The sequence below is a fragment of the Salvelinus sp. IW2-2015 genome, linkage group LG35 (assembly GCF_002910315.2).
Source record: "Salvelinus sp. IW2-2015 linkage group LG35, ASM291031v2, whole genome shotgun sequence".
Classification (NCBI taxonomy): domain Eukaryota; kingdom Metazoa; phylum Chordata; class Actinopteri; order Salmoniformes; family Salmonidae; genus Salvelinus; species Salvelinus sp. IW2-2015.
In genome coordinates, this window is record NC_036874.1 from 7,512,777 (window position 1) to 7,533,404 (window position 20,628).

Sequence of the window (20,628 nt, forward strand, 5' to 3'; positions counted from 1 at the left end):
AGCTCAGCCAACACCATAGTACCCTCCAAGCTCATCATCAAGCTCAGGGCCCTGGGTCTGAACCCTGACCTGTGCAACTGGGTCCTGGACTTCCTGATGGGCCACCCCCGGGTGGTGAAGGTAGGAAACAACACCTCCACTTAACTGATCCTCAACACAGGGGCCCTACAAGGGTTCGTGCTCAGCCCCTTCCTGTAGTCCATGTTCACCCATGACTGCGTGGCCACACACGCCTCCAACTCAAACATCAAGTTTGCAGACGACACAACTATAGTAGGCCTGATTACCAACAATGACGAGACAGCCTACAGGGAGGAGGTGAGGGCCCTGGCGGAGCGGTACCCTGAAAATAACATCTCCCTCAACGTCAACAAAATGAAGGAGCTGATCATGGACTTCAGGAAAAAGCAGAGGGAGCATGCCCATATCCACATCGACGGGATCGCAGTGGAGAAGGTGGAAAGCTTCAAGTTCCTCGTCGAGCTGAAATGGTCCACCCACACAGACAGTGTGGTAAAGGCGCAACAGCGCCACTTCAACCTCAGGAGGCTGAAGAAATTTGGCTTGGGCCCTATGACCCTCCCAAACTTTCACAGATGCACAATTGAGAGCATTCTGTCGGGCTGTATCACCGCCTGGTATGAAAACTGCACCGCTCGCAACCGCAGAGCTCTATATACATAGACATGGAATCACTATTTTAGTCAATGCCACTCCGACATTGCTCGTCCTAATATTTATATATTTCTTAATTTCATTATTTTACTTTTAGATGTGTGTATTGTTGTTAATTATTACAGTATATATTTCTGCACTGTTGGAGCTAGTAACACAATCATTTCGCTATACCCGCAATAACATCTACTAAATGTGTATGTGACCAATAACATTTGATTTGATTTCAGACAGCAAGCAGGTCACTAGTTACCTAGCAAATCTTTGTGCACATTTAGATTTTCATACTGATTCTACAACCACAAAACACCTTAGCTCAATGTAGAATTAAGTAGTGAAGACTTTCTCATGAATACCCCCCCCCCCCCATCAATATCAGCTACAGGTTTATAGTTTTTGGTAAGATTAACTGAATCTTGAGGATGAAAGGCAGTTCAGTTTTGTGGATGAAATTAGTGTTTTCTAGTTCAGACAGATCAGTGAAGACCCTCCAGTGGCAATGGAAACGGTTGGATGAATGTCTTATATGAGCTGTTATAGAGTAGTGAGGTTTGGGACAGGGCAATAAACTGGTGCCAACCAAGGCATTAAAAAGAGTGTACACTACAAATCAGAGCTTATTTCTTACCATCTTTCACTAGAAAAAGCAGTGAAACAACCTTTGCAGCGATGCATGGAAGATCTGAATAGAATTTTACACACTTGTGCCAGTGTGTGAGGCCAGTGGGACGGGGACTGTGCTTTATTGTGAAGTGAGTGGGTGTCAAGGTATGAAAGCAATGCGAGACAGTCATCTCATATACATACACACACACACAGTTTGCTCTGACAATTCCTCCATTCAGTGCTCCGTCTGATCACATTTCATGCCTATGCTCCCACTGACTGGTGTTCCTTCCCATTTTACCGTTTGTGGCAGCCATAATGAAAAGCAGAAAATGTCCAACCATAGAGTCAGCTGTAGACACCCAACTACTCTGCCAGTGACCAACTGAGCACAACACCTATATCCTCTTTCTACATGTCCAGCACACCAAACCCTAATGCATTGTTTGCCTGCTAACATATTTGACAACAATGCAAGTGGCTGGCTTGCACTCACTTTGATTGATGCACAACGCTACACAATGGCCCGTGSTGTTTGTATACATAGCCGGCCAAAAGAGGGCTATCAGTACAAAGCCAATGCACATKAAGGGGTATGAAKGCAGYMGTGTCCAATGTGAACCCTCGTCCCGTCAAAAGGRTGAAAATACYGGCACCAGGGAGTGAAAAGGGTGACAGAGACAGAATWGCAGCTGTGTTGTTGTTATATAAAGCAGTGAGGGTGGTTGTCCATCAAAGGCCTATACAGGTAAGGTTTCAAATGAAAGTCCTGAAGGGCTCATTTCCACAGCGGGCAACAATCACTTCATGATGTGAGGGCTTACATAGTCAGCTACGGGTGTTATCCCGAAGGCCATTGAAACATCAACTGCAGGCATCATAGCACACCACTCTGTGACCCTTGAGTTATAGAACACCCATTAGATACGAGTCAGCATTTATTACACCCAGCATGTTTGACGTCATACTCCATCTCAACCCATGGGTTAGACTACTTGGATCCTGTTTTCAAGCCAAGTTTCTATGTCTGAAATTTAGACATGAAGAGGGAAGAATAATGGTGACAGTACTCACTTTCTGTATCAGTACAGATGGATGGTTATTGGTTACACCGTCAAATGGCCCAGTCGATCTTTGGTTCCTCCCAACAGAGGTGAAGAATTCAGAGGGTCCGATCCGATAAGTACGGAGGGGTTGTGCAGTTGGGGGAGGGTCAGGGGGTTGAAACCCCCCTCAGATTTTTTCACAATTAGTTTTGCAATCCTCTGCAAACTTCCTGTGAGAGAAAAAAAAACAAGAGACGAACAACATGAGCGGTGCGCTGCAGCAGTGATGGCCCAGTACGTAAACAACGGGAGGGAGATACTCAAAAGCACAGCTGAGCTGCAAACACACAGGCTAATAACCTCTGCCTTTTCAACGCACAGCCTGGGCAGGATACTGCAACGGGCCGCTGACCCATGACTGATGAAGACGTGCGGGGGGGGGGGGCAAACATCCTACTAGCATAATCTCCTCAGTCGCTCTTTACTGTCATAACATAGCAGCACAACACAAGCAGATGAGCTCTAAATAGAACCAGATGCGTGGGGCTCCACAGGGGTTGAGGCGGTGAGATGGTGAGGCGACAGAGAATCTGCGGAGCTACAGTATAGTGTGAGAACTTATCTCTATACTTATCCCTTTCTTAAATAGCCCATTTCCCCATAGTCTCAAATTGTTTAGAATATTCAAAACAGCCTACAATGGATGTGTAATATAGACACTAATGAAAAAAAGAGCTGTCAATCATCTAAGGTTGTTTGTTACATAGTAACGCTAACAACCTAATGGTACTTCATATAAAGGTGCTGCCAACAACTCTGTGTTACAAATGGCTATTCCACTGAAGCTTGTTTATGAGCTTCAGAGCCTCATCGGTTCGGAACCATCTGGGGGTTTGAATTATAACCGGCCTTGTCAGCTAACTGTATCATCATGGTTTTACCATCTCTCCTAAAGAAACCCCCTTGCAGTGATGGGAACCCGTGACAGATGAATTTCCCTTCAATCCATTCCAGACTAATGGCATGTGGTCGATGAGTCTTGCGCCCATCGCTAACAACCAGCGCTGACTAATGTCATGTGGTCGATGCGTCTTGCGCCCACAAATACGCCCCCGCCGCACATCCATTCATGCGCACAGGGTCGCACACAAATGGCTGCGGATTGCAGGTCGTGACCCTGGAGCTCTCCCTTACATCCTGTGATTATTAAAGTATGTCCACTCACTGAACTGACTCACTGACTCACACAGCCCAGCGGATGGAGGACATCAGTCTCCTATTAACCCAGCTGACTGCAGCTGCTATAGACTGCAGAGTGACTCAGGAGCCTAACCAACAGTGGTCTAATGCACCCATGAATAAGGCTATAAACCCAGAACCACCCCAGCATTCTCCACATTTACTAGGCTAGCGTGGGTTCCTTGGCATAGCGACCCACAGTGACTAAAGCTATGTGGTGAAAAGGGGGACGCGAACCTTCGCTCACACGGTGTGGGTCGGTAAGAGGATGCGTGTTGGTCTACATGCCAAATGACATAGGTTCCCAATCATGGGAAACAGAAGTTTGCTGTACAGGATTGATGTCAGTGCTCAACTACAAATACCCTCTACCACTGATTTCCCTTTTCACATACAGAAGACCACAGTGGTCACATTTGGCACAGAGCAGCCATTTTGGAGTCACACTAAACCGTTGCAGAGGCCCTGTCAACATGTGTTGAAAGACGACAACAACAAGCATCCTAGATAGCTAATTTAGCAGCCTCTGACACATAGGATAGCTCAAATTAAGGTCCGCTGAATTCGTTGGCACACAATGTGTCTTTTCAGAGTAGAGGCTAAGAGAAGGTATGAGCACATTGAAAACTGCATGGTGATAACATATGGCAATGACATCTGTTTGGTGAGCAGGTTTGTGTATTTTCAGTGTTTAGGCTAACCAATTCTAAAATGGATCATGGCTTTCACCTGGTGAGTCTACGTCATGGAAATGTTTTGTACACTCAGTGTATTTTCCTACTTCAATCAACCAGTCCATTTTGAATTTGTGATAAAACTTTTGTCATTTGGCAAGGAATGTAGCTTGTGTATTCCATTAGTTAGATCCATTTTTATAGGCATTTATTTTTGTAGTCCTAACGGGAGCTTGTGTGTGCAATCAGCATGCATGCGTTTAGGGAGCAGTCGGAACACAATTGAGCGAATGAGACAGGGAGGGGAAAGGGAATTTAGGGAGAAGGACTGTGTGATGCTTGGCTTCGTTTCTTCTTTGTTGTGCCCCGCAAATGCACATGAACTTTGTCAAGAATTTCACATGCCATTTTGGGCATCCACAAAGCACATTCAACCAAATAATCTCTGGTTCAAGATTGCGCTTTGACGTCCATTCGAGTACTCATGCCCATCCCTAGTGGAAACAACGTTGATTCCACCCGTTTTTCCCCCAGTGGGATATTTGTTTCTAACATTAGGGCAGATTTCATAAAGAAGTTAAATCCACTTTGTGTTTTGTCTCCTTGCCACGATACTAACGAGTATCGCGATACTGGTATCGTCCAGTCCCCTAATTGTGACTGGTTGTGTTTATGCCACACATAAAAGGTAATATATTTTAAAAGTTTAAAGTTTAAAAGTTTAAAAGTTAATATATTTTAAAAGTACTGGTATCGTCCAGTCCCCTAATTGTGACTGGTTGTGTTTATGCCACACATAAAAGGTAATATATTTTAAAAGTTAAATGACAAATATTTAGGGTATATTAAAGCTGTATTGGTTCTACGTGCGTAAGGAATATCGGAGGAGGTAGACCACGTGTTAACCTTTCCTGAATAACTGGGCCTGCTGGGAGCATATGTGGCCACATTTTAATAGGACGACTTGAGAGAATGATGATCCACAACAGACAGCGCATCTCAGTATCACAACTTAAAATACAGCCAGACTGGCTTGATACTGTGCCTTTCTATGCCTTATAAACTGTTCAGTAGACCCTCTGATCCAAATGGAATGAAATATTCAAATCACAGGGCACCGTTATTCAAACGATATTTTCACTGCAGTTTACAGCCTACAGTAGAATGTTGTACTCACTTGAAAACAATACAGCAATTATTCATTGTAATGTTGTGTTGTAGGTTAATCTAGGTAGGATAATTGTACTGTTTTCCTAAACAAGAGCAATAAGGGAACTGCGTGTCTCATGTCTTCACTGTTCTTTCCACTTATATTGAAAATTGGTGCAGCTTTGAATGATTTTACATGTGGTATGATTGTCCAGATCTGCAATATGCAAACAAACAATCCACCTACCACTATTGTCACTATAAACGGTGGATAGAGGACAGGATAGACAGACTGGTAGACTATTGACCTGTGTGGTATAGTTAGCGTGGGAAGTACCAAAACACCTTGACTTACAGTAGGGGAGGCGCATGCAAGCAGATGAGGACATGTGGCTAGGATGGAAGAAATTATAATAGTAAAACCTGCAAAAGGGCAAAAGCAAACCAGGTTAAAGAAAAGGCACTACCCCCCCCCCCNCAAACATCCTCTTAGCATAATCTCCTCAGTCGCTTTACTGTCATAACATAGCAGCATAACACAAGCAGATGAGCTCTAAATAGAACCAGATGCATGGGGCTCCACAAGGGTAGAGGCGGTGAGGCGACAGAGACGCTGCGGCGCTACAGTATAGTGAGAACTTATCTCTATACTTATCCCTTTCTTAACTTCTTATGGCTGCAGGGGCAGTATTGAGTAGCTTGGATGAAAGGTGCACAGAGGTGCCCATAGTAAACAGCCTGCTCCTCAGTCCCAGTTGCTAATATATGCATATTATTAATCGTATTGGATAGAAAACACTCTAAAATTCTAAAACTGTTTGAATTATCTCTGTGAGTATAACAGAACTCATATGGCAGGCAAAAACCTGAGAAGTTCCACTTCCTGTTTGAATTTTTTCTGAGGTGGCAGATTTTCAACCAAGCTCTCATTGAAATTACAGCGAGATATTGATGTGTTTTCACTTCCTACGGCTTCCACTAGATGTCAACAGTCAATAGAACTTTGTCTGATGACTCTAATGTGAAGGTCCGTTGTGGCTCAGTTGGTAGAGCATGGCGCTTGCAACGCCAGGGTTGTGGGTTCATTCCGCACGGGGGGACCAGGATGAATATGTATGAACTTTCCAATTTGTAAGTCGCTCTGGATAAGAGCGTCTGCTAAATGACTTAAATGTAAATGTAAGGGGGGCCGAAGGAGACAGGAATTAGTCACCACTGCCACGAGCTGACCATGCTTTCACATGCGCGTTCACATGAAGATCTCCGTTCCACCGCTCATCTGAAGTCAATCTAATTCTCCGGTTGGAACGTTATTCAAGATGTATGTTAACAACATTCTAAAGATTGATTCAGTACATCGTTTGACATGTTTCTACTGACTGTTACGGAACTTTTGGACATTTCGTCACGTTATAGTGGACGCGCTTTGTGACTTTGGAATTGTTTACCAAATGCGCTAACCAAAGTAGCTAATTGGACATAAATAATGGACATTATCGAACAAATCAAGCATTTATTGTGGACCTGGGATTCCTAGGACTGCATTCTGATGAAGTTCAAAGGTAAGGAAACATTTATCATGTATTTTCTGGTTTCTGTTGACCCCAACATGGCGGCTAATTTGGCTATTGTTCTGAGCTCCGTCTCAGATTATTGCATGATTTGCTTTTTCCTTAAAGTTTTTTTGAAATCTGACACAGCTTTTGCCTTAAGGAGAGGTATATCTATAATTCCATGTGTATAACTTGTATTATCATCTACATTTATGATGAGTTTTTCTGTTGAAACGATGTGGCTATGCAAAATCACTTGATGTTTTTGGAACTAGTGAATGTAACGCGCCAATGTAAACTCAGATTTTTTGTTATAAATATGAACTTTATCAAACAAAACATCCATGTATTGTGTAACATGAAGTCCTATGAGTGTCATCTGATGAAGATAATCAAAGGTTAGTGATACATTTTATCTCTATTTCTGCTTTTTGTGAAAGCTATCTTTCGCTGGGAAAATGGCTGTGCCTATTGTGGTTTGGTGGTGACCTAACATAATCGTTTGTAGTGCTTTCGCTGAAAAGCATATTTGAAATCGGACACTTTGGTGGGATTAACAACAAGATTACCTTTAAAATTATATTATTATAAAATTATATAAGACACATGTATGAATTTTAATTATGAGATTTCTGTTGTTTGAATTTGGCGCCCTGCACTTTCACTGGCTGTTGTCATATCGATCCCGGTAGCGGGATGCAGCCATAAGAAGTTAAATAGCCAGTTTCCCCATAGTCCCAAATTATTTAGATTATTCAAACAGCCTACAATGGATGTGTAATATAGACACTAAATGGGAAAAAAGAGCTGTCAATCACCGAAGGTTGTTTGTTACATACAGTAGTAACGCTAACAGCCCAATGGTTCTTCATATAAAGTTGCTGCTAACAACTCTGTTACAAATGGTTATTCCAGAGAAGCTTGTTTAAGAGCTTCAGAGCCTCATCGGTTCGGAACTATCTGGGGGTTTGAATTATAACCGGCCTTGTCAGCTAACTGTATCGTCATGGTTTTACCATCTCTCCTAAAGAAACCCCCTTGCAGTGATGGGAACCTGTGACAGATGAACTTCCCTTCAATCCATTCCAGACTAATGGCATATGGTCGATGCGTCTTGCGCCCATTGCTAACGACCAGCACTGACTAATGGCTTGTGGTCGATGCGTCTTGCGCCCGCAAATACGCCCCCCCCGCCGCACATCCATTCATGCGCACAGGGTCACACACAAATGGCTGCGGATTGCAGGTCATGACCCTGGAGCTCTTCCTTACATCCTGTGATTACTAAAGTATGTCCACTCACTAAACTGACTCACACAGCCCAGCAGATGAAGGACATCAGTCTCTCTGATCCCCCTGGATATTAACCCAGCTGACTGCAGCTGCTATAGAATGCAGAGTGACTCAGGAGCCTAACCAACAGTGGTCTAATGCACCCATGAATAAGGCTATAAACCCAGAACCACTCCAGCATTCTCCACATTAACTAGGCTAGCGTGGGTTCCTTGGCATAACGACCCACAGTGACTAAACCTATGTGGTGAAGAGGGGGACGCGACCCTTCACTCACACAGTGTGGGTCGGTAAGGGGATGCGTTTTGGTCTACATGACAAAGGTTCCCAATCATGGGAAACAGAAGTTTGCTGTATAGGACTGATGTCAGTGCAAAAGCCTTGTTTAAGATCACCAGGTTCAACTACAAATACCCTCTACCACTCATTTCCCTTTTCACATACTTAAGACCACAGTGGTCACATTTGGCACAGAGCAGCCATTTTGGAGTCACACTAAACCGTTGCAGAGGCCCTGTCAACATGTGTTGAAAGACGACAACAACAAGCATCCTAGATAGCTAATTTAGCAGCCTCTGGCACAAAGGATAGCTCAAATTAAGGTCAGCTGATTTCGTTGGCACACAATGTGTCTTTTCAGAGTAGAGGCTAAGAGGAGGCATGAGCAAGGGGTTTTGTTGTTTTTGCTTGCTTGTTTTCCCCAGCCCAACATTGAATGACTTGCGGTATTGATTTCACAAAATTAAAAAAAAAAATCTAGACGGGGTCTTTACTTTTTTTTTCTTCTTAAAACAAACAATACCATGCCCTGGAACTGAAGTTGAGAGAATTGGATTTGGTGCACACATAAATATGGAGAATATAAAGCATTGATCACGTTTTTACTGTTCAGATTTTGTCCAATAATTGATCATCTTATTTGCTTGAATTGGCCGCACTGCGGCTCACTTTCACCTGCCTTAGAGACAGCTTGGTGTCATAAAAAAAAATGTACCCAACATTACAAATGTTTCCATATGACCCTCCCCTTGTACTGTAACAAAAAATGTGGACACCCTTCCCCTAACTGTAGCGACCCTGTGTTTATTAACGTGGATATAGACTTTGCCACATCAGCATGCTTTTGTGACTCAGTCGATGCCAAGCAGGGCTAAGGGCCAGAAGGTTAAGGGTTCGCCGACCACAACGTACAAGCTACTCTCCCTGCCTTTCTCATTACACCTACACTACGATCATGGCTGGCTGAAGATAATGATCAGCTAGGTGGAAATCAGACTTTCAACATTTTGATGCTATATTTATAATCATATATATTTTATATGAAACAAATTTTCCACCAACAGGTTTCTGTGCCAACGCATCACAACCAATAAGCAAAGCATACCGACGTTTGCCGCTTCAATGTCATGGTTTGCGATTTCAACACCACCATCTGCACAGTTTGGAGGCTGGAATTATATTTTGGACGAACGTGCACAGGTAGCCTACAGGAGATTTTTGAAGTAGTCTAATCAGATTTAAACATTGGGACTAGAGCTGTGATGATACCAGTATCGCAATATTTTTTCCATGGCAAAAATGAAAACATGAAGCAGCCCAAACGCTTTGGTCCTTTAAAATCCTGCTGTATGTAAAATGTTGTGTGCTATAGCTTGAAAAATAAATACATGTGACTCTGGATGACAACATGATGATCCCACTGGGCACAGATGTCAGTTCAAAATGTAGTTTTGATTTACATTTGGTTGAGTTAACTAACTTGAATTCAACAACAAATATAGTTTTAGGTTAAAAGTCGGGGAATGCCCTTACATTGATTACTTTTTGAAAATCCAATCAGTTTTCCACGTTGATTCAATGTCATCCCTTTTAACTCTACATTGTTGTAAAATGACCCGTAAGTAAGCATTTCACTGTTCGTCTACACCGGTTGTTTACGAAGCATGTGACAAATTCATTTTATTTGATCACATTGCTTTTCTTGGTTGAAATGATATGGACACATGGATTTAACATTTTATTACTGTTCAAGTACTCGCATAATTTTTTTTGGGGTGTACGAGTCAACTAGTTATATTATATTGTGAAACACAATCTTCAAAAAAGTAGTAACCTCAGCAGTGGGGCTTGCTTGTAGAAGCCTATGACTGCAACGGCATAGCTTAGCGTTATTAATATAGCAGCCCTTATCTCCTGAGCCCTTATCACAGTCAAGACACCTATTTTATAGTAAAAAAAACATCTAAAATAACAGACTAAAATAGAACATAATGCCAGTGCGAAGTGATGCACATCTCGAGTCTGGAACAGCTATTTTCAAAGAGTGATCATTTGAAACAGGGCTCAATATGGCGAGTTGAAATCATTTTCAATATACAGACATTTCATTTAATATACTCAAACTGTTCTTTGGAATTTCCCAAATGGATTAACAATTCCACATTGAATACTGCATGGTGATAAATGATGGCCATGGCATCTGTTTGGTGAGCAGGTTTGTGTATTTTCAGTGTGAAACCTGTCTATGTTAAGCCTAAACAATTCTAAATGGATCTTGGCTTTAACCTGGATTCACCTGGTCAGTCTACGTCATGGAAATGTTTTGTACACAGTGTATTTTCCTACTTCAAATCAACCAGTCCATTTTGAATTTGTGATAAAACTGTTGTCATTTGGCAAGGAATGTAGCTTGTGTATTCCATTAGATAAATCCGTTTTTATAGGCATTTCATTCTGTAGGCCTAACGGGAGCTTGTGTGTGCAATCAGCACGCATGTGTTTAGGGAGCGGTCGGAACACAATTGAGTGAATGAGACATTTAGGGAGAAGAACTGTGTGATTCTTCGCTAGGTTTCTTCTTTGTTGTGCCCCACAAATACACATGAACACATGTAACACTAGAGTCAAAGCAAATGAACTTGTCAAGACAATTTCACTTGCCATTTTGGGCAGCCACAAAGCACATTCCACCAAATAGTTTTACAGCATTTGAAAAAATGGTGATCTCTGGTTAAAGATTGAGCTTTGACGTCCATTTGAGTACTCATGCCCATCCCCAGTGGAAACAACGTTGTTTCCACCCGTTTTTGCCCAGTGGGATGTTTGTTTCCAATATTAGGGGAGTTTTCCTAAAGTTAAATTTGTCTCCTTGCCACGATAGTAACGAGTATCGCGATACTGGTATCGTTCCGTCCCCTAATTGTGTCTGGATGTGTTTATGCCACACATAAAAGGTAATACATTTTAAAAGTTAAATGACAAATATTTAGGGTATATTGAAGCTTTATTGGTTCTACATGCGTAAGGAATATCGGAGAGGAGGCAGAGTGCGCGTTAAGCTTTCCTGAATAACTGGGCCTGCTGGGAGCATATGTGGCCACATTCTTATAGGACGACTTGAGAGAATGATGATCCACAACAGACAGCGCATCTCAGTATCACAACTTAAAATACAGCCAGACTGGCTTGCTACTGTGCCTTTCTATGCCTTGTAAACTGTTCAGTAGACCCTCTGATCCAAATGGAATGAAATATTCAAATCACAGGGCATTATTCAAATGACATTTGCACTGCAGTTTACGGCCTAGAGTAGAATGTTGTACTCACTTGAAAACAATAATGCAATGATTCATTGTAAGGTGGTGTTGTAGGCTAGTCTAGGTAGGATCAATGTATTGTTCCTAAACAAGATCAATAAGGTAGCTGCGTGTCTCATGTCTTCACTGTTCTTTCCAATTATATTGAAAATTGGTGCAGCTTTGAATGATTGTATGTGTAGTATGATTGCTAGTTTGCATATTGCAGAACTGGACAAACGATCCACCTACCACTATTGTCACTATGAATGGTGGATGGAGGGCAGGATAGACAGCGTGGGAAGTAGCATGGGAAGTACCAAAACACCTTGATATAGGGGAGGTGCATTCAAGCAGATGAGGACATTTGGCTAGGATGGAAGAATTTATAATAGTAAAACCTGCAAAAGGGCAAATGCAAACCAGGGGAAAAAAGGCACTACCCTCCCCCAGTGCCCAGTTCATCTCTGCCCTCAAATCCCTCCTTCTTCCCTGGCAGGGTCCTCACCTCTTGCCTCCTTTCTCTATCTCTACCACTTCCAACCTTCACCTCCTACCATTTATGTGCAATTCCTCCCGCCTTCCAAAAAAAACATTCAGTGTCCTCCTTAAGTCTTTGCAAACCCTCTCTCCCTCCTCCACACCCTCAGATCATTCTTCCCTCCAGATATCTCCCAGCAGGCATAGCACAGTGTGGTGGTTCATGCTGCTGTAGAGGTGATCAATGGCCCCTGGCACCTCTGGGCCCCTGGGCTCCTGAAATGGAGGTATTAATAATGCAGGGCCCGGCTGTCATATCCTCCATTAGCTTGGGGGAGACATGGGGCCCGGACGGCTGATTGATTACTAATTGGATTAATTGCCGTCTTTTAGGGGAGGAGAATGTAATAGTCTGGAGACCTAGCTGGCAACTGAGGGGAGTGCATTTGGCATGCAGGCATTCAGAGATAGGGATACCGAATGCTGAAACGGGTAGCGTAAACTGTGAGGGGGTTGGGTAGACTGGGGTTGCCTGTTCAGTTTCTTTGGTTGACGCCAGGGTTGAGAGTGTATGTCATTTGAGATACCGTAACATTTGTGCAACATGCACTTGACAGAAATGAGGAACTGATCAAGCGGCTTCTCAATGGAGGCTTTCTCCATTATTGCACATTGTGTGTCTGCTGAACGAAATTAACTCAACACCCTGTATACCAAATCACCCATCCTGATGATATCGTTACTTTCATTTGCTAGCTATTTCCTCCTATTTCCTTTGGAGGTATCTGCTTAGCCATCAACATCTGGCTACACACTTTGATATGACAGAGATGTAGATTTGGTATAATGTGTGTAATGATAGTGTTATTCATCAGAAACATTCTGTAATCTGCCCACCGAATGGTGCGGTGGTCTAAGGCACAGCATCGCAGTGCTGGCTGAGCGACTAGAGATTCTGGGTTCGAGTCCAGGCTCTGTCGCAGTCGGCCGCGACCGGGAGACCCATGGGGCAGCGCACAATTGGCCCAGCTTCATCCGGGTTAGCGGAGGGTTTGGCCGACAGGGATGTCTTTGTCCCATCGCACACTAGTGACTCCTGTGGCGGGCCGGGCACAGTGCACGCTGACAGTCACCAGGTGTACGGTGTTTCCTCCGACACATTGGTGCGGCTGGCTTCCAGGTTAAGTGGGAATTGTGTCAAGAAGCAGTGTGGCTTGGTTGGGTTGTGTTTCGGAGGACGCACGGCTCTCGACCATCGCCTCTCCCGAGTCCGTACGGGAGCTGCAGCGATGAGACAAGACTAACAGCCAATTGGATACCACGAAATTGGAAAAGGACACAAATAATAATAAAAAAAGAAATCAAGAAACGTCAGAACAAATCCAATTAACAACCCAATCAGCACTGTAACAGTATTTCAAATGTAATCTATATGTAGATACACTGGGTATATCTGCTCTTTCCATGACATAGACTGACCAGGTGAATACCAGGTGAATACAGGTGAACACTATGATCCCTTATTGATGTCACTTGTTAAATCCACTTCAAACCAGTGTAGATGAAGGGAAGGAGACAGGTTAAAGAAGGATTTTCAAGCCTTGAGACAATTGAGAAATGGATTGTGTATGTGTGCCTTTAAAGGGTGAATGGGCAAGACAGAATATTTAAGTGCCTTTGTATGGGGTATGATAGTAGGTACCAGGTGCACCAGTTTGTGTCAAGAACTGCAGCACTACTGGGTTTTTCAAACACAATAGTTTCTTGTGTGTATCAAGAATGGTCCACCACCCAAAGGACATCCAGCCAACTTGACACAACTGTGGGAAGCATTGGAGTCAACATGGGGAATGCTTTCGACACCTTGTAGAGTTCATGACCCGATGAATTGAGGCTGGTCTGGGGGCAAAGGGGGGTGCAACTCAATATTAGGAAGGTGTTCTTAATGTTTGCTATGTGTGTATGTGTGTGTGCGTGCGATATATAACACACACACACACACATACTCAGTGGCCAGATATTAAGTATACTCATCTAGTACCGGGTTAGACCCCCCTTTGCCTCCAGAACAGCCTGAATGCTTCGGGGCATTGGCCCATTGCTCAATTGGTATCAAGGGACCTAACATGTGCCAGGAAAACCTTATCCACCCCATTACAACACAGCAAACAGTCTGTACAGTTGACACCAGGAAAGATGGGGCCATGGACTGCTTACGCCAAATCCTGACTCTGCCATCAGCAAAATGCAACAGGAACTGTTGATGCCATTCTGCACTGTTATTTGCCTGTTTGTGAACCGCCTGTTAGCTTGCACCATTCTTGCCATTCTCCTTCGACCTCTCATCAACGAGCTGGTGTTGCCCACAGGAATGCCGCTAACTGGATGCTTTTTGTTTGTCGCACCATTCTCGGTAAACCCTAGACACTGTCGTGCGTGAAGATCCCAGGGCGCCGTCTGTTTCTGAGATACTGAAACCGGCACACCTGGCACCGACAACCATACCAAGCTCAAAGTCGCTTAGGTCACTAGTTTTGCCCATTCTAACGTTCAATCGAACAGTAACTGAATGCCTCAATGCCTGTCTGCCTGCTTTATATAGTAAGCCACGGCCACGTGACTCACTATCTATAGGAGCGAACCATTTTCGTGAACGTGGTGGGTGTACCAAATAAACTCCACAGAGAATGTATGTGAATGGTGTGTATAGACCGTATGTGAATAGAAAATGTGTTATATAGGATGAGCCATGACTAAAAGGTTCAGGGCAAGGTAGTGGGTGGAGGCCAGCTCGTGGTGACTGTTTAACAGTCTGATGACCTGGAGATAAACAGCTTCTATCAGTCTCTCGGTCCCAGCTTTGATGCACCTGTTCTGTCTCCGCCTTCTAGATGGCAGCTGGGTGAACAGGGCGAGGTTTGGGCGGCTAAGGATCTTGATGATCTTCTTGGGCTTCCTGTGACAACGGTTGCTGTAGATGTCTTGGAGGGGAGGCAGAGTTTCCCCCTGATGATGCGTTGAGCTGACCGTACCACCCTCTGGTGCAGTGTTGGCATGTATGTGCATATTAATGCGTCTAATGCTGTGCTTATATGTGTTGCCATTGGTAACTGGTGGTCAGGCATAGATCATGGTTGGAATAACTAGTCTGGGTATTTGTGTGTATACTGTATATTTTGGCTGGTATGACCAAACTTATTACAATACGCCAACATCCACAATAGAAACAAATCCACTTATGCATGGATCTGACACACATCATTGTGTGTGTGTGTGCACGCGCGTCCACATTAAAGCATAGCAAGTCATATCCTGCCAGCTGGGGCACAGAAACCTCAGGAGTGTGTGTACAGTGTGTGAAACAACACACCGTATTGTCCTACTTCCAATCTCATCAGGTTATTTTGAAGGGAAAATACAATTTACAAAGGCAACTCATCATTCCTGAATACAGTACAGCAGGACTGCCTCATCCTTTTAGGCTACTTCATACTGTTCACATTTTCCCCAGTATAGAATGTCAGAGTGATACACTACTGTAATGGGATTTATAGAGGAGGTCCTTTGTCTGATCCTCTCTGTCTTATGAATCATTTGAAGATCCTCATCCCTTATCAGGATTTTTGACAGTATGAGATCATTCCGCTTTCTTCCCAACGAGGTGTTGTCAGGATTCCATCATGGTTTCAAACAGTAAGCCTATCTAAACATGAATCTCTTCATTTCACTCTCAAAGCGCGCACACACACACACACACACACACACTTTCCTTCCAGGCATGCAAAAGCGTTCTTCCTTGAGCAGTTGGGGCAAGCACGACTCTCTTTCTCACTCTGTGTCTTTCTCTCTCTCTCTCTCGTGCTGTGCTGCACCTGCTCCACCATCGCCTCCACCCACTCCGCTCCTCAGCCGCTCCCGCCACCTCCTCCCGGCCCCTGTGGCTAGCTGCAGAGATGGCCCGCTGCGCTAATTGAAAGCGACCCTGACTCGTCCTTTCCCCCAGCGCTCCAGCCGATACCCCATTGTTTTCTTTCACCGGCCGTTGACAACTGGCCTTTCAGCCGCGGCGTGCTACAGCGCAAACTCTGACCCCAGCGCTCTGTCCTCTCGATCTAACCCCTCTCCCCCCACATCCCATTTTCAGGCCCATGGTGAAACGGAGAAACTGCAGAGTTGCAGATTTGGTTGTTGTTCTGCTTAAGGTAAGAATGGTTTGTCAAAATTAGACAGAATTGCATGTAAGTGGATTAAGTCATTTTAATAATGGTCCACTTATTGGAGCCAGCAACCCAAGAGGTGAAAATGAGACAGTGATGTTTAAATACTTTGTTTGAGTGCTGCTGATGATCATTCATTACATCCCCTTTCTAAGCGAGACTCCCCAAACTTTTAAAGGATAAAACATTAAATTGGAACTCTGATACACCCACAACACAGGCAATGTGCTTAGATATAATTTCCTTCAGATGGCACGTTGTTAAAAAAACAGCAATGCCCCCCTGAAATGAGGCGCGTGAACAGGGAGTTTTCCCATGGCGGTAGGCTGTTCTTATCACCCACACGGAGCAGAGCTGGAGCCCATAATCTAATAGCCTCGCAGCACAGTCATAAATCACCCTGAGAGACTGCATGCTGCAACACACTGACACTTCCAACCTGGCAACCTGTGTCTTTATTAAAGACCACATTATACGGGGGAGACCCCCTCTTCTCCATCCAACTATCCTCCATTGGAAAAGCATACATCCTTTACACACACACAGATGCTATACATGCTGTGTAAATGTATGACATGTGGCCTGAGAGGGGAGGGTCATGAATGCTAGCGTGATGGCTGTAGTTAAGAAGCACACTTCAGTGCATGTCTGTGTGTTTGTATGTGCAGAAATACACACAGTATGGTTGGTTTTTGCCTGGCTGCCTGCCTGCATGGGTCCATGCATGCATTTGTTTCCTTTTAGTAATTTTGACAACATTTAATTGGAAAATGTCAACGTAAACATGGATTCTGACAAACCGTAGCAATGTACGGTCTAAGATAGCCATCTTAGGCTCTCTCGATAATTATAGCACAGTCACACAGAGAAATTACAACATAGCACATCCAAAATGGAGAGAGAACATTGGCCCAGGGACGTAATAAAACTAAATGAACAGGCAATTATAAGCCATCCCACAGGTCTAGCTTATCGAACCTGAAGGACCAGCAGGCCTATTATAAAAACATTAACATTTTGAGAAGGAGACAATGATTTTGGTAACAAATTCACAGCTATTCTGTGCTCTTTCGATCTATGAAAGCTTTCTCTTTAAAGTTCACAGAAATACTTTACTGTAGACTCACTGAATCTTTGTCAAGAGACTAGATCCATCGCTCATTGGGGCAAATGAAGCTTACTGTACATTTACCAACCCCTCACTGAGTACAAGTCGCTCAAGCTGACAGTGACATTTTGAGTTGAACAAAGTTTGGTAGAGAAATCTATTAGACAGTGTCTAATTTTAGAGGCAAAGCCGTTGACTGTTTAAACTCACTGAGCGATGCATGTACCAATCAAATGAACAATTCTGCTTTCGCTGCCTGTCTCAGTACTCTCAACCAAAATAATGCAAATTCCCAAAGGAGAGAACTCCCAAATACCCTTTCCCCCCCCAATCCGTGTGTACACATTAAGTGCCCCTCTGTAAACATTGCAGGAGGAACATAACCTCCAAACCGAGGAAAGTGGAAAGACATTACTGAAGACATGATATTTAAATAGCAGTTGTTATTCTGTAGCAATACCGTTGAAGAAGTGGATAATACAAAGACAAGAGTCAGGGCTGTTCTTGGGGTTTTCTGTAATCCATTCCACTGTAATGTGACCTGTAGTTCTGAACCACAAGAGACAAGTCTCAGAGGACCTCTCTCACACACAGAGCTTCAGTATAGATCTTTATCACACCCTGCCGTGCTTCAGAACCAGACACCCCCAGTCTCTCTGCCAGCAGACATCAGCCCCCTCACCTGTGTCAATACCACACATCCTCCCAGACCCACRGTGGAAACCTGGGCACTGTGCAGGCTGGGCAACTCACAACCAACTACCGCTGCTGTGCTGATGTTGCAGAGCCATAACACAGAGAAACACTCACACTGTGAGTCAAAGTCTTGGCCGGTGTCGTTATCTCTGCTGACGTGGATCGTTGACACAGACGACAGAATCGGACAGGTAATCCTGGATTACAGTCCAGTCGTGTCATATCCTGGATGCCCTTTAGACGTGGGCGTAACCTCATCCATCCTTCCATCCTCTCCTCTGGTGCCCATCAACGGAGCGCCGTGCCCCTGCATAGATGGAGAAATAATGAGCTCTAGTTGCCTTGTCAACGCTGTCCTTTCTACCACCGTGCTCTAAGCTCCCATTTGCCCATTCCTTCCCCACCAGGCTCTTTGGTAATCATGGGGGTCCAGGAGGCAGATGAGATTTCATATTGTCTGAAATCCCTCAATCTCTGATTGGAAACCAGGAATGGAGCATGCATACCCTGGCTGCATAGATTGGCTTCTTAACAGCTTCTACCCCCAAGCCATAAGACTCCTGAACAGCTAATCAAAGGGCTACCCAGACCCCTCTTTTACACTGCTGCTACTCTGTTATTATCTATGCATAGTCACTTTAACTCTACCTACATGTACATATTACCTCGACTAACCGGTGCCCCCGCACATTGACTCTGTACCGGTACCCCCCTGTGTACAGCCTCGCTATTGTTATTTTACTGCTGCGCTTTAATGACTTGTTACTTTTATTTTTGATTTTTTACTTAACACTTGTTTTTCTTAAAACTTCTTAAAGCATTGTTGTATAAGGGCTTGTAAGTAAACATTTCACTGTAACCTGTTGTATTCGGTGCATGTGACAAATAACATTTGATTACTTCCACGCAGGTGATGATTATAAGGGGAACATGTAAAATGCTCCTCAAGGAAAAGGTCACGCTTTGCCTCCGATCTCAAAGCCAGCAACCTGGTAATAACAATGACAATACATGGGGTGTTTTATATCGGATGATTTAATAGCCCTTTATATTGGGTGGAACGAACTCACCCTGAGCAACAAAAATTATCTCGTCCCCAATTGGGTGACTCACTACAGCCAGTGTACACCAGTAAGCTCACAGCACAATTATCGCTATAGGGCGGTATACAACCAACTTCCCTAAAGTCATACATCAAACGGAAGTGAGCATTGGCTTGTAATTATGGTGGTTGGTTTCTGGTTAGAAGTGGTTGACTTTCTGGTTTTGCTTCAAGCCCTCTTAGGTTCATCACTCTACTACATGACTTGAGAAGACACAGCATACTATGACATTTCCTGTGGGGGAGCACTCTGTAACAACATGGTGTCAACCACACTCCAAAACATCAAATTCAGACAAACTGAAAAGTTGTTTCCTCGTGATGTAGGCAGTCTGCCATGACTAAAGAAATGTCTTTAAATGTATGTAAAATGAAAAGCGTGTGATGTGTTGGTATTACGGTTCAGAGAAACATTCACTGGTTGAGCTTTTCAGCATTCTCAACCTCTAGGTAACACAAAACGTCCTCATACCTCAGGTTAACGCTCTACTTTTTAACTCCGCTTCTCTTAAGCATTTCATATACATGACAGACCATTTTTCAGACTAGCTTTTTGTATATTCATTGCTTAAGTGATTCTTACTTCTAACTGCCTTCACCTTGTGAATAAAACATGACTTTAAAAAGGTCAAACAGGAATAACTAGTATGGACTTTCTCAGTATTTACTCAACCTATTTGTCTTTTAAAATACTTTTAGAATGGGAAGTTCTACTAAACCCAAGGGTGTGTGTAACTTCATCTACAGTCCCAAAAGCTTATTAGGCTACTTCATACTGTTCATCCCTTCAAACATCCATTGGTGCTTAATGTACTGCTAATTTAACAGTTACTATCGCAGACAGACTTGCAGTTCTGGCAGCAGGTTAGAATTAGCTCATGTTTCTCTCCCCATAACGGACTCATTATATATATTTTAACAAAAAACTAGAGATTTTTTCCTCAACAAAAGCAGCTGCTCAAACAGAGAGAAAACACATGCTGACATTCAGAAAAACAAAATGTCTCTTTACAGAGCTTGGTTAATTAACGCAGGCAAGCTAACCTCTCACCCAGTAGAGAAACAGTTAAAATAAAGAGAGGACTTGCTGAGCAGTGAAATTCCTCCTCAAAATCAAATCAACACAAATTGTTACACATCCAGTTGGAAAAGGAGCATGTTTCCAATGTAATGCTAACATTTCACAAAAATTACAATTCACCAGCCTTGGATATG

At 43.5% G+C, this 20,628-nt stretch overlaps 1 protein-coding gene across 5 annotated transcripts in view; it reads right to left on the reverse strand.

The window, feature by feature from the left end:
• Positions 1 to 20,628, reverse strand: part of LOC111958827 (semaphorin-6D-like) — a 145,503-nt gene that overhangs the window by 70,930 nt on the left and 53,945 nt on the right. For 3 of the 5 annotated variants that reach the window (XM_023980111.2, XM_070437253.1, XM_070437251.1), the window contains one exon: positions 2,356 to 2,557. The exons of 1 other annotated variant lie outside the window; for it this stretch is intronic. The gene's annotated coding sequence lies outside the window, so the exon portion shown is untranslated. Of the gene's footprint in view, positions 1 to 2,355; positions 2,558 to 18,425; positions 18,619 to 20,628 lie in introns of all 5 variants that reach the window. One more of the 5 variants, XM_070437252.1, reaches the window with a different exon arrangement.